At 50.8% G+C, this 15,046-nt stretch overlaps 1 long non-coding RNA gene across 38 annotated transcripts in view; it reads left to right on the top strand.

Annotated features, from left to right (window-relative positions):
* LOC144756055 (uncharacterized) overlaps nt 1-15,046 on the top strand; it is a 1,542,626-nt gene that overhangs the window by 1,207,851 nt on the left and 319,729 nt on the right. The gene's annotated exons all lie outside the window — the stretch shown is intronic.

Raw genomic sequence — 15,046 nt, 5'->3', positions numbered from 1 at the left:
TTGTTGGGACACAGGAGACACGAGCATGTAACAATATGACGCCCACAGTCATTTGTAACTTGTCACTTTATGGAGTGGGCAGCAGTGTTGGCAAGAGTCGGCCCTTCAGGACAGCGGCTGGCTCTGCAGCACGGGGGCGAGCAGGTTTAAGTTCAGTGCACAAGAGGGGGACGGGAGAAGCTCGTTTTTTTTTTAAACAAGATGTAACTCCCGAACTTATTCTGATTGTGCCCCCTTTTCTTTCTATGTCTCACCCTCTTGCCTCTTCTCGTTGTATTTATGAATCTGTCTGTCCACAAGCACACGCACGCTTTCTGTACAGTCATCCCGCACTTCACTGGCACCATTTATCTGTGTATAAGCGCATCCGTGTCTGCACCTCAGTCTCTGACAATATGCTGCCTGTTTCTCTCTCTCTCTGCCTCTGTTTATTTCCTACTGTTACATGTTTCTGTGACCATGTCATCAAGCGGGCTCCTTCGCTATCACTAGATCGGATCATTGTATCAATCGAATGTATTGCGCTTTTTATATAGTACCCTCTTCCCCCACATATTTTCTTTCACTGGCGAATATTTTATGAAACTTTTCGCAGTGAACTATTGCGCCCATTAACACAACCCCCCTTACTGTTCGCAGATACCTTTCTTTTTTTCATTGCCACGTGTGATGTTACAGCTACATTCCAAGTGTATTATTTGCCGCCCCTTTTCGGCAATTGTTAGAATATATATATATATATATATATATATATATATATATATATATATATATATATATATATATATATATCTTTCCTGGGAGTTCTTTTTGGGGGTGGCCTATACTTGTTATTCAGTAATACTGTTCTAGCCAAAAGGAGAAATTATATGACATAGTGTCTGTATGTAGCTCGTGCCTCCTCTACCAGTGGGCGTTGCTAAAGATATTTCAGAAGTGCTGTTTGGGGATTGGGCATGGTCAGAGACAGTTCTCGGGAACCGGACTTAGTGGATGGAGCCCGAGGAAAAGAACGGAATTACTGATAACCGGTCTGGAAAGGTTGGGTTAAAGGCAGGCACACGGGACAGGCAGGCATTTACAGGCATACAAACAGTGTATGCACGCAACGCAGGCAGTCAACCCTCAGGCATAACCGGTAGAAATTCCACGAAGGTAGGCAGGCTGGCAAAGCAAGCGGAACACTATTGAAAAGTGTTGGGTTGTCAGAAATGAGAGGCGTGTTGCAGACATTTGCAGCAGACGTTGCAGGCAACTACCATTGCAGACATTGAATGGGGACAATCACTGCTTCTTCCACATTGAAGGAAGAAACACATTGCTGGTAAGCTTTGTAGACTGCCAACGAGGCCAGGCAGTAAGCAGGTTGGTGAGTCTGATGGTGACAATAGTATGTAAACGTTGATGCTTGTGTCAACCCGAAATATAATATGATGCTGAATCTGCTACGTCATGAAAAGCGTAAAGCATATTTAACTGGGATATGTGCTCAAGAATATAATGAGTGATATGAAAAAGGGTCGATGGATATGCGGGCTGCAGGGCAGTCCTCAACTTCCACCCAATCACCATCCTGGGATTGACAATTCCAGATATTAAAACTAACCCTTGAAGAAATGAACGCATTACCTGGGGCAGGAGGAATTCCAGTCAGTCCCGACACTGTGCATCTCAAGCTTAAAGGGTATTCTCCAGGCAGCAATTAACGCCTCAAAGGGAACCGAAAGACGCATTCTTTTTGATGGTATATAAAACGTGTAGTTTTGCAGGTGGCATTTTAATATATGCGGTTTTTGTTTACGCTATTTCATTATCACTCCCACAACAGCTATATTACCTGTGGTGGTTGGGGGGCCTTGGCCACTCAGTCTCGTACAAAATCTCGGCCAGAGGTTCACTTTGCTTATTATTGAGTGAAGGGCATAGGTCAGCAGTTAGTAGCATTACAGTTTCCAGCGAGTCATCCTTCTTAGAGTTACCGAGTCACCCCTCTTAGCGGGCCCAGAATGTGCAGGTTATACCTTATTCGACTGGGCTCGTGTGTGCGTGTGGGGGAGGGTAACAGTCTTTACAAGTCTGTGCCAGGCTTGTTAGTGCAGTTAAAAACGGACGAACTTGTGGCAGGCATGTTACTAAGGTTAAATCCTAACGAACCGGTGCTAGATTTGTGAGTATAATTAACTACTGACGAACCTGTGCCAGGCCTGTTGATGCAGTTTAATCTTGGAAGAACCTGCTCTTAGCGAGATTGCAGGCTCAGGCATGTGCGCCATGTTTACCAGGGAAGTAAACTCCCCACGAACCTGTGGCAGGGGTATTACATTCTGAAGAACCTGTGTCATGCTTGTCAATGGGGTTATATCCCGAAAGACCTGTGTCAGACCCAGTGCCTGAAAGACCCGTGTCAGACCCAGTGCTTGAATTTAGCCGGTGGTTGCTGGTGGGGGTCACCGGCCGCACTCATTATTATTTTTTGGCACCGGCACTTATTTTTCCTCACCAGACTTTGGCTCCTAACAAGAAGAGAAAAGCACAATAGGGGGGAAGTAGGAGGAAGAGAAATATGAAAAATACTGACGAAAGGAGAAAGCAGAGACGAAAAAGAAGGTGAAGTAGTGAGACACAGGGGCAGGAATGTCTGGGGATGAATTAAAGATGATTGAGGTGGATCGAGGCCGCACAGCTCGGCACCTGCACCTTCTGAGCAAAGGTTTGGACCCCGGCACTTATTATTTACAAATTAAGGACTGTTGACCCGGCCTGTTCCTGGAATCGTACCCTGAATGACCTGTGCTAGGCTTGTTAGTGGCGTATATGCTGAATGCCTTGTGACAGGGTGTTAGTGGATTTGAAGCCTCACGCATGTGCGCTGAGCTTTTCAGCAGGGGCGGCTGGTGACATTTGAAAGTGGTGAGGCGTAAATACTGCACTGTGGCGAGCGCGCGCAGCGAGCGAGGCCCAACTACCTATGGGGGATTCGGGGGTTCTCCCACGAGAACATTTTGAAAAAAGAGTGGGCAAATGGTGCATTCTTAAGCACATTTGAGAAAGAGGTATCTTGGCCAATACATCTCTGGGAGTAGCCAGACAAGTCTCTTTGCACTTGCACAGATACATCTCTCTCCCTGCATTCGCATAGGCACAGTCACCCTGCACTCATAGACCCATTACTCACCCTTCCCTGACACATCACTAAGCCAGCATTCACCCATCCACATCACTCACTCTGGACTCACACAGGCACACTGCTCAACCTGCACTCACACAGACATCACTCACCCTGGACTCACACAGGCACACTGCTCACCCTGCGCTTACACAGACATCACCAACCCTGCGCTCACACAGACATCACTCACCCTTCAATGCACTGCACTCAATAGGTTTCATGTCTTTCAGCCTGTCTAGGCCCGACATTGCCTGGTGACAGACTCCAGTACATAACACCACGTCAGCTGGGGCCTCTGAGCAGCTGGGGTGCTCAGCACAGACCCAAGAATGCAAGCAACCCCCCCACAGACACTGGTGTTATTGTAGGCTGTTCGTCACTGCAACAGCCTACACTGCAAAGGAAAGTGGGACCGTGCTGGCATTCAGCCACTTTTTCCTGTTCCTTGGTATCTGGTCTTTTTCTTGAGCTCATCACTTTAGTCCCTTTGCCCACCCTTGCGTTGTATCCAAAAGCCTCAATAACATGTGGGAGTGACAGTGAGTGTTGAGGCCTGTAGTCTCTCACACACAGACTCAACTAAGCACTGATCTTCCCTCGGTGCCTGGAAGCGGTCTCCTGAACAGTGGTTACACGCCTTATCTTCATCTTCTTTAACAAACTGACAAATCAATGCAGTACACGCGAGGGGGTGTCGCGGGGGGAGGGGATCGCGGTGGGGGGTGCGCCAAGGGAGAATAACATTAAGAAAACTTACCTGACCGCCTCTGCTCCCGGTCCGTGTTGGTGCCTCATCTTTAAACAGGAACCGGAACAGGAACAGCAGCACCGAGTGGCAACCCCTAAGCCAATCTGCAGCGCCAGGGCACAGTTAATCCTCGCCCGCAGCACGCCCATTAGGAGACCGAGGGGCTCCTAATGGGCATGCGCTAACAAGTTAAAACACAAGTGCGCATGAGTGGGCACGGTGCGAAAATTCGCCCTCCGTCCCCACTCATGCGCACTTGTGTTGTGCTGCTGCCTGCTGCCCCCATGTCTGACAATGCATGTCAGTCAACATGACGCCAGACCGCCCAGGGGGTGGGCGGTCTGACGTCATGCTGGCTGGCATGCATTGTCAGTTCTCCCTCGGCCTCGGTCTTTGAACTTAAGTAATCTATTCAGTTTACTTAAGTTCAGAAACGTCGGAGCTGCGGGTGGCTGCGGGCGGTGGGGGCTACGCCCCCACGCCCTAATGGACGCACCGCGCCTGCTTTTCAGTCAAGTTACATTTCGACGAACACTTGCTAAATGATCACCGACTTCTACCAAGCATTAGTTACTTTACTCCCCACGAACCTGTACTAGAGTTGTTTACAATGTTACATCCTGGCCCACCTCTGTAGTCAGTCATGTCAGGGAAGTTCACTCCTCAGGAACCTGTGGCAGAAACATTAGCCTCCCCACGAACTAGTGTCAGGCTTGTGTTTTTTAAGAACAAAAATACGCACGTTTTCGTCCCCCGACACCGCTCAGAACGAATTCCGACAGAGCGCTGTCAATACATGTATTTTATATTAAAAATGAATACCACCACTGCCTCCTTAGTACTGACAAACACCGCCTTTATTATATATTTTTGTAGTGCTACAGGCCACTGAAACCGCACACGGTCGCTTTTCTTTTTTATGTTTGGCGTTAGTAAATACCTTTTAATTTTACTATAATTAAGTATATAGTCACTTATAGGGGATTTCATCTAGCCTTCTTCATTCATTGGTCTATTACTGTCTCAGTCACATATTTCTTCCTTCAAATACAGCACGGGGCAATGACTATCTCTATATGTTAGGCTACATACTCTCCTGTGGTAATATGTATTGTTTTAGACCAAAAATATTTTTACTTTTAGTCCATTTCTTTGATGAGTGCCTGGCAGGGACCCCAACAATGTTACAGTCTCGTAAGCACCCTATCTGCCTATCGCAGGAGGAAACCCTTGACCTTGCCCTCTCCTACAGCTTTTCCCTCACCACAACAAAGCCGCTGTACCTCACTGAAAAGGAAATCCATGACATCCTCCAGGACCATAATGCAGCCTCTCTCACTCCTTGTCTATCAGACGTGAGTGCTGCACACCCCATCTGCACGGTCGATATCAACCCCTGCAGACCAGCTCCCCTCTGCAACAGAAGGGTGAACTGAAGTAATCTAGCGCCTGTACACCTGTCTACCCCGACTCCCGACACCACCTCCCTCCCCTCCCTGACTGGTCTCTTAATTAACTGCCGATCGGCAGTAAAGCATGCCACCGATGTCGCTGCCCTCATTCTGAACAACAAATCCGACTTAGCTATTTTAACAGAATCATGGCTCAATGATTCCTCATCCCCTTGCCTTGACCTCTTAGTCCCCCCTAACTTTAACATTACTAGGTTAGACCGACCACATAACAGGAGAGGTGGTGGCATCGCCTGCATCTATCGCTCTAACCTCCTTGTCACCGAGCTTCTGGCAGATACTACCGATGCCTGCGAATATCTAGCCCTCTCAATCTACAGTAACACCACCCATCTATGCAACCTGCACATCTTTTACCACCTCCCAGGTGTGAACGACCCCTTCACTGACCACCTCATGGAAATTATCACAGTCAAGAGCTCCCTCAACACCAAAGACATTTTCCTTGGAGATTTCAACCTGCACTGGAACGATCTCAAGGATCCTCATGTCAGCGCCATTAAAGACCTCCTGGACGATCAATCCCTGACCCAAGCTTGCTCACTCCCAACACATTCAAAAGGGGCCACTCTTGACTGGATCATCTCTAAGGAGGCAACAGTCAAGCTTATCTCTATAGACCCCTTCCTGTGTCTGGTCAGACCACCACGCCACCACCTTCGTTCTACCTGGCACCCACAAGATAAGAGCACCACAACCGGTGCTTCCTAAACGCTGGGTCAGAGACACCAAGAACCAGGACCACAAGTAACTTGAGATCTGCTGCAAATCCAACCCTCCCCCCCACATATCACATCGGTCAGTGACCTCAATGATCACTACTCCACAACGATGTCGAACATTCTGGATGACCTAGCCCCTCTTAAAATAAAAATAACTCAGGTCAAAGATAGAAACCCCTGGTACACGGGTTCCCTCAACAACGAGAGGAGATCCGTCCGACAAGCTGAAAGAATCTGGAGACAACACCCCTCGGCCGCTCACCTAAAACTTCTCCGCCAGGCCAGAAATACATACAACAATGATATCCTCAACTCAAAAAAAGAGTTCTTCAGAGCTGAACTAGGAAATGACCAGAACAGACCACGCAAACTCTTTGAGCTGGTCAAACATCAATCGAACAAACTGACCGAAACAGTAAAAGAAAACCCCAAGTCTCTCATCTCATCTGAGGAATTCTCCTCGTTTTTGCAAACAAAATCAAAACCCTAGGTAACGAACTTAGGGGCTCATTAGGATGACGGGCGGACTTTGCCCGCCCGTCATCCCATCGTAAATCGGGACTGCCCGCCATAAGGGCGGGGGTCTCGGGGGTGCTATTAGGATGTGCTCGCCACAGTGGCGGGCACATCCTGTATATTCAGCATTGTGGCGGGCGGTGCTCTCTGCACCGCCCGCCACAATGCTGAAAATGCACTTTCACATTGTCATTTACAAAGCGACAGGCACCGCGCGTTGCCTGCCGCTTTGTAAATGACAATGAAGGGGGGTACCACAGGTACCCCCCATGTGCGCCCCCACCTGTACTTCACTCTGGGGACCCGCAGGGGGCCCCCAGAGTGAAGACCGCATGCCTTTCCGTGGCGGCATCGCTGCCGCGGAAAGGCAATGAACACAAGACATCATAATATGGCTGGCGGTGTCTGTTAGACACCGCCACCATATTATTCCTTTTCCGCCTTTCCGTCCGCCGTGGTCCCCCCCGCCGCCATCCTAATATGGCGGGGGGAATCTGGTTATGATATCGGGTGGATTGCCTCCGCCAGCCTGGCGGAGGCAATCCGCCCGATATTATAATGGACCCCTAAGTGCGGCCTCAATATCTCTACCGACCCCTGACCTTCCCCCCCACCCGCTCTGCCTCCACAATCCTCACCTAAGAATCTAGCACATTGGACCAACTTCTCACTCTACGACGAAGACTCTGTCGCCAAAATCCTTTCCACCTTAAACCCGAACAACCATTTCAACAACCTGCTCCCTTCTAACTGCCTTGCAACCACTGCCCAATCCATTATTCCTAGCTGGACTACGATAATCAACGCCTCTCTCTGGCAAGGTTCAATCCCGGACTCTCTAAAAGCGGGCCAGGTCCTCCCCAGACAATTTCAGACCAATTTCCAACATTTCTCTCTTGGCTAAAGTGCTGGAGAAGTGTGTGCAACTGCAGCTAAGTCACCACATCAACAGGGGCGGAGCTTGGCTGGCAACCATGGCGGACGTGTGATTCCTTAGCTCCGCGTAGCTGCCATTATCTATCCTTCAAAATCCTACATCAGCGCTATTATTGCAAGCGCCTAACTCATGGCCCGACAACTTTGAGCGATTGGTAGACCTCTGCGGCCTGTTCCGCGCACAACGGGAGCTGCTTCGAACGAAAGTTAGAGAGACGTGACCAGCAGCGAGGAAGGCCGTGAAACGCGGACTGGCGTGACCCCGAGGCCGAGCAACGTGCCTGTGCGTGCGGCCGGCATGAGTGCTGGAGTCCGGTGAGTGCCCGGCAATACGCACACGGACCTGGGGGCCCACTGGAAGCCAGGCGGAGATACACATTCCATCCAACCCCCCCCCCTGAAAGCGGCAACCCTCCGAAGAGCGAAAACAATACGAGGGGCATTTGGATTCCGCCACCGCGGCCGTTGTGGGGAGGTAACTCTGAGCCTTGGGAGGCACCCGGGAGGCGGGAGTCGCTGCCTTGGTGATACCGACGAACGTGACGAGGGTGGTGAAGACTCACGCGGCCACTACCACGTCTGCTGGCTGAGCGGGCACTCTCACAACTTGGGACCCGGCGCTTAGACAAATAAAGATAGCAAGATTACTGTTGAGGCGGCGGCCATCACCTTTGGACCCCGCCGAACACGGACGGAGAACTGCTAGGTGACATTAGGCGGGCTGGACACTCCGCACGTTCCGGGGAGCGATCGGCATTACACACAGAGCTGCGTACCAACGGAAAGCGGGGGGTCTTCCTCACAGCCTTCCCCCCCCTCCCCCGAGTATTGCGACAACGCGACGGGAGATGTCCCGCTACCATCACTGCGGCCCTTGAGTGGAGACAGCCCTAAGCCTTCGAGCAGCACCGGGAGCCGTGACCGGGGGTACTCGGAGAGGGAGACGCGGGATGCAAAGACAGCCACAGCCACGTCAGACAGCTGAGTGGAGACTCCCGCAGCCCATGACCTAGTGCTAGGCCCTATAACGGGGGCATCCTCTCAATCAGGACTGCGGCTCCTGCCCCGAGACCCCATTGGAATTTAGAGTACTGCCTGACTTAACGGAGGACTCACGGAACGGCACAGGCTCGCAGTCACGCAGGTGGGTGGTCCGGGTTTCCTGCACTGTGGACCCCGGGATTTGCTCTCACAGAGACCGTGCTGGGGGATTGATTGCGACTGAGTCAACGCAGCCAACGCCTGTGCGCTGGAGGGGCTGCACAGGAGTATAGACTCACCCTGTGGAACATAGTCTCTCGGAGGAGACTCTGAACAAACCGGCGACAAGTCAGGACTCTGTCATTTGTGTGCTCATAGTGACGGCGCCATCTTCAGAGAGTTTGATCTGCTGGGAGACACCACACTAACCGGCTGTCCTGATGGGTCTACACCGCTTTGCTTTAAGGTAACCATAAGGCACGAGCCTGGACGAAGCCCAGATATACACTACGCGCTAAGCCCGGTGAAAGCTCGGAGGGATCACACAAGGGCGAGGCCTGTGATATCTGCCATCCCCCCATTACGACACCATGGGGAAGGGAGACAAGACTTAGAGTAAGCTCCCATTCGAACAACGTCGCAACAAGGCCCCGGAGTTCCAGGAGGCGGGAACACCTATCACGACGGATGGGGCGGGCACTTCGGATCACTCGGACATCAAAACCATGCTCATAGCCATGGAAAAGGCCTACAAGACACCATGTCCTCAATAGGCACCAAGCTAGATGCCCTCACTTACCGGATGGACTGCATGGCGGAGCGCGTTGACAAGCACGCTGAACGCTTAGATATGTCCGAAAGACGTCTTACGGAGGTTGAAGAGGCACACACTGAGCTAGACTCGGATCACAAGAAAATGGAGAAGCTTATGCAATCGCTCCAAGAGAAGACCGAAGACTTAGAAGACCGCTCACGACGCTCTAACCTGCGCATCACGGGAGTTCCGGAAACGACACAGACGGGCAATATGGAAAAGTTTGTTGAGAAACTCTTGGTTGCTCTACTGGGTGAAGGCCTGTTCTCTTCTATGTTCGTGGTGGAGCGAGCTCACCGCTCGCTGGGCCCAAGGCCCGGCCTGGGAACCCCTCCGAGGCCCATCATCGCAAAGCTCCTAAACTATAGGGACAGGGACGCAGCACTCCGAGCTGCCAGAGATAAGAAGACATTGCAATTTGAGGGCTCGGAAGTCTCCCTATATCCTGACTTCACTGCTAGGGTGCAGGAAGCCCGCAGACACTTTGCCCCTTTTAATAGACAGCTCCGTGAACTTGGACTGGACTATGCCATGCTGTATCCAGTGAAACTGCGTGTCAATCGGCAGGGCCACTCACACCTCTTCACTGACCCTAAAGCCCTACAGCAAGCCCTGAAGGGGTGGTCTAGGGACCAGCGCAGGCAAACCGACAATCCAGCGGACAACGACCACCAGCGGAGCCAACTGGACGAACAGGAGTGACACTGTTCTCTGGCCTACCCGGGGAGGCGTTAGTTTAGAAGGAGCTCATACGAACGCTGTGCCTGGCCTACTGACAAAGGATATAATCGAGATGTCTTACTAGAGCTCCTGGCCTTGCGAGCTGGCAGGGCCTTCCAGACTAAGTCCTACAGACCCGGCGGAACTGGATGTGGGTGAGATAACTCTGATAAATGGGGCGTAACTATAGGCTGCATTGGGTGGATGATACTTAGTGGCCTGCCCGCGCAGAGACTGTAGGTGCAAGGAGGGGGTTAGTAAATGTTAATGATACGACTATGCAGCTAGTGTCATATACGCAGCAATTGTTGTCACAATGCATATTCTGGCTGATGTTTTTATATAGAAGGTGCGGCTGAAAATTGGAGCTGGGTTTTAAATAAAAAAAAAATTCCAGCATCGTTACCGTTTCTATTGTTGGTTGCCCGGCAACCTCGCCCCCAGCGCATTTTGCCATTGGACTTCCGGATGGAGGGTCCAACAGCTTTGGGTAAAGTTGGGGGGAGGGGAGGTGGGGGACATGCATGCAAGGCCTTGTTGGGGGTGGTCTGCTGTGGGAGGGGGGATGCGGGGTATTTGGGATGGGAATGTTTAGTGGGTACAGTGGGGGTTCAGTATTTCTGTTTGAGCATGAGGGACAGCGTGGACACGTGCAGTACATTCACACTCAGGAACCACGTAGATCACCACAATGGCAGACTATTCACAAACCCAAACTCAGGGCACTCACATGGAATGTGCGAGGTCTAAACGACCACAGGAAAGCTAGAAAGGTGATTAGCTATCTGCAGCGGCAACAAGTTGACCTGGCTCTGTTGCAGGAAACCCATCTCCCCTCGACCAGTGGAATACTTCATAGCAGGGGCCTGGAGGGCAATATAGCAGCGTTGGGTTTCACGATGCACGCCAGGGGTGTGATTACCTTGGTGAACCCGAAATCTAGGCTGTCCCTACAGACTTTGAGGGTGGACTCGCAAGGTAGATTTGTCATCTCCAAATGTACCGGACCAGGGATAGACTTTGTGGTAATTAACGCGTATGGCCCAAATTATGATTCCCCGGAGTTCTTTCACGCCCTAGTTACTATCTCTAGACATTATGACACAGATCGTATATTATGGGGAGGGGACTTCAACTTGATTCTTGACCCAGCTATGGATAGATCGGCTGGCCCACCCCGTAGGCCATCGGCGGCTGCCTTGGCCCGTAGGAGTGCGATCAACAGTCTAAGCTTGGAAGATGTATGGCGGACAAGACACCCTCAACAGGGCGGGTACACCCATTACTCGGCCTACCATGATATTCATACCAGAATAGACTATTGGTTGGTGTCGTCCTCCAGGTCTGGGCAGATCAGAGACTGCAGGGTGCTGCCTAGGACCCTATCAGACCACTCCCCGGTGCTACTGGTGCTTGACATCCCAGGGAAAGCTATCCCGCCTTTCACATGGAGGTTCCCCCCATATTCTCTCCTGGATCCTACATTTAGAGGAGAACTAGCGGAGGCCATTGATATTTGTTTTTAAACCAACGTAGGTTCGGTGGATAGCTTTCAGGTTGTGTGGGAGGCGTTCAAAGTATATATAAGGGGCATAGCGATGTCAAAGCACTCGGGTGTGCTCAAATCAATTAGACAGAGACTAGCCGACCTGGAGCGCCAACTGAATACTCTGGAAAACATGCAGAGCAAGAATTCGGATAGGGCAATAAGGGAAGAAATCAAGTCGCTTCTGGCTGAATACCACGAGGAAGCAGACTGGGAAGTGAAACACCTGGGAAAATATGCAATGGCTCGGGCGTACGGGGAGGGTGAGAGGCCTGGCTCAGTGCTGGCTGGAATTCTACGAGGGAAAAGAGGACGTCAACATGTCACTGAAATAAAGACGGGAGATGGCACAGTACTAACGGAAGAATCAGATATAGCACAAGCCTTTAGGGCCTTCTACTCGGAGCTCTATTCATCCAAATGCGGAGACCTCGAGGAAGACATCACGGATTACGTAGACCACATAAATATCCCTATATTGACAAACACACACAGGGAATTCCTGATGCACCCGATAGAGAAAGACGAAATAGTGGAAGCCGTGGTGGGCATGAGAGCTGGTAGCGCCCCGGGAGCAGATGGCCTCACGGCGGGGTTCTACAAGGCGTTTCAAGACAAACTAATCCCACACCTCTCTGCGCTTTTCGATGACATATGCATAGAGGGCAGCATGCCACCATCGATGAGGGAGGCGCTGCTTATCACGATACTAAAACCAGGCAAGCCGCGAGATGAGTGCGGTTCGTATAGACCCCTTTCCTTGCTGAACGTCGACACTAAAATATTTGCCAAAGTACTGGCGAACCGCCTGGTGCTTTTGGCGCCTTGGTTGGTGGCACCTGAACAGGCTGGCTTCATCCCCAGCAGGAACTTGTCGTACAACATCCGTACAGTCTTGGGCACGATGCAACACGTTCGACAGGATCGGAAGGCTCTAGCGGTATTCCTTGACATGGAAAAGGCCTTTGACTCGGTGGAGTGGCCATTTATGCGGCTGGTGCTACAGAAAATGGGCCTGGGGCTGCCGTTCATCCAAATGATAGGGGCTCTGTACCACTGTCTGCGTGCCAGGCTCAGACTTGGCAATCTGGTCTCCGACCCCTTCCCCATTTGCAGAGGTACCAGACAGGGATGCCCCCTGTCGCCCCTCCTATACGCCCTGGTCGCTGAACCACTAGCCTGTGCGCTGCGCGAGTATCATGGAAATGAGGGCATAGGTTTCCCCACCAACAAGATTCTGGTGTCAATGTATGCAGACGACACGTTATTGTACGTTCGAGACCCAAACAACAATTTAACCGCGGTATTAAGAGAAGTGGTCCGCTTTGGCGCCCTATCAGGCCTAAAGGTTAACTGGACAAAGTCCCTGGCCTTCCCTTTAACACCGGTAACACAGAATATGGACATGGATTATCCATTGCAGTGGACCACAGACATAGTTAAGTATCTGGGTATACAATTACACACTGACGCTGAGATCCTATTCAGGGCAAACTGTGGCACCGCCTTCAGCAAACTGGAGGATGATGTTGAAGTCTGGTGCAGGCTCCCACTTTCTCTGCTAGGACAGATTTCCATAATAAAAATGGTTGTACTGCCTAGACTATGGTTTTTATTTATGACAATTCCAATAGTTCTTCCCAAGTCCTTTTTTAAGCGGCTAACGCAATTAATGGTTAAATTGCCATGGGCTGGGAAACAACCCTGAGTCAAGTGTACGCTCCTAACATTGCCATACAGTATGGGGGGGCTCGGGCCCCTGACTTGGAGCTCTATTACAGAGTGGCCCAGGCTGCTCGCATGGCTACACGGAGATAGCTGCATTCCACATGTCCGCATGGAAACACTCTTTGCTAGCCCTCTCGCGCTCCCAAGCACAATTTTCCAACCGGTAGATCGTAGGACTGGCATCCTTGACTCGATAGCTGCAACTAACCATGCATGGCACAATATCTTGCAGCTGCAGGGTGGAGCGTTACTATACTCCCCCAGAATGCCAGTAGACTGGGCCCGTTGGCTCCCTCCCATCAAAGAGAGAAGGGTGGTACAGGCGCTATGCAAACTAAACATTAAAACAGCGGGGGACCTGTTTCAAGATGGAGTGGCAAAAACTTGGGGACAGGTTTCCTCTGGCAGCGAAAGAACTTCCCTACTGACCCGCTTCCAATTCCATAGGGTCCGATGGGCGCTTGCGTAACTACTAGGGGAGGATATGGCAGAGCCACCCGAGGTCCCAGAACTCACATATGTAATAAAAACCGAGACCCCCCAGAAACTATTGTCCAACCTATATAAGCTAGCGCAGGCACATAGGGAGCAGACATACACGAAAGCGCGGCTGGCATGGCAAACTGACCTGCAGATAGTGATTGATGATGACATGTGGAGATACTGTTGTATGAATACGAGAAAGCTATCACTGAATGGCAGACATAGATTAGTGCACTTCAAGTTTATCAACAGGGTGTATTACACGCCAGCACAGCTACACAGATATGGCCTTCGTGATACAGCGGAGTGCGAGAGATGTCATGCACCAGATGCAGGGTTCCTGCACCTGGCATGGCAGTGCCCGAGTGTGGGGGACTTCTGGCAGAAGATTTTCATGGACATAAGTGATATAGTGGAGGTGGATCTCGTACCTGACCCCATGCTGGCTCTGCTAGGGTATTCTAAAAAGCTACCTAGAGCTACTCGAAGACTGATGGACATGGGGCTGCTCATGGCCCGAAGGGTGGTTGCTTGTTGCTGGATGAGGGGCCCCGCACCTACCCCTAAACGCTGGGCACATGACATACTGTATTGCTGTACACAGTCTGAGAACTATAGCGAGCTACTGCCCCCCATTAATTGACCTAAAAACGTTTGGGGACTATACCAGTTGTACCTAAACAGTAAAGGTGAGGCACACACCACAGTGGAGGACTAGAGACATAAGACTGCCACCGGGAGAAATGAGATGTTGTGCGGACAAGTTGTGTAGAGATGGGTTTCAAACTATGAAATGTAGAGGGGTACTCCATGAGGGACGAGAAGCAGATCATCTGAGGTAACACCAGTAGATATCTTCAAGATTGCCGACTGCCCTGCTACGGGTTGTTGGCTAAATGGCTGTGTACAAAGCTGAGGAGGGAATGTCGCGTTGTTGTCCAGAAAGACTTTGAGAATGCAGACGAATGGGCGGGAGGGGGGTTTGTTAAACTGTACCGTATTATGTATTGCAAACCCAATAAAAACATATAAAAAAAAAAAGTCACCACATCAACAACTTCCATCTACTGGATGACTACCAATTTGGTTTCCGACCTGGACACAGCACTGAAACCACCACGCTCCACATTGTCGATGACGCCCTACAAGCCCTTGACCTCCCTTAAGTACATAGAAAAAGGGAGCAGTTAAATTTGAGAGATTAGAGTTCA

Source organism: Lissotriton helveticus, chromosome 5_1 (genome assembly GCF_964261635.1).
Source record: "Lissotriton helveticus chromosome 5_1, aLisHel1.1, whole genome shotgun sequence".
Lineage (NCBI taxonomy): Eukaryota > Metazoa > Chordata > Amphibia > Caudata > Salamandridae > Lissotriton > Lissotriton helveticus.
The sequence above is the reverse complement of the archived record's forward strand: the minus strand, read 5'-3'. Positions and strand labels throughout refer to the sequence as shown.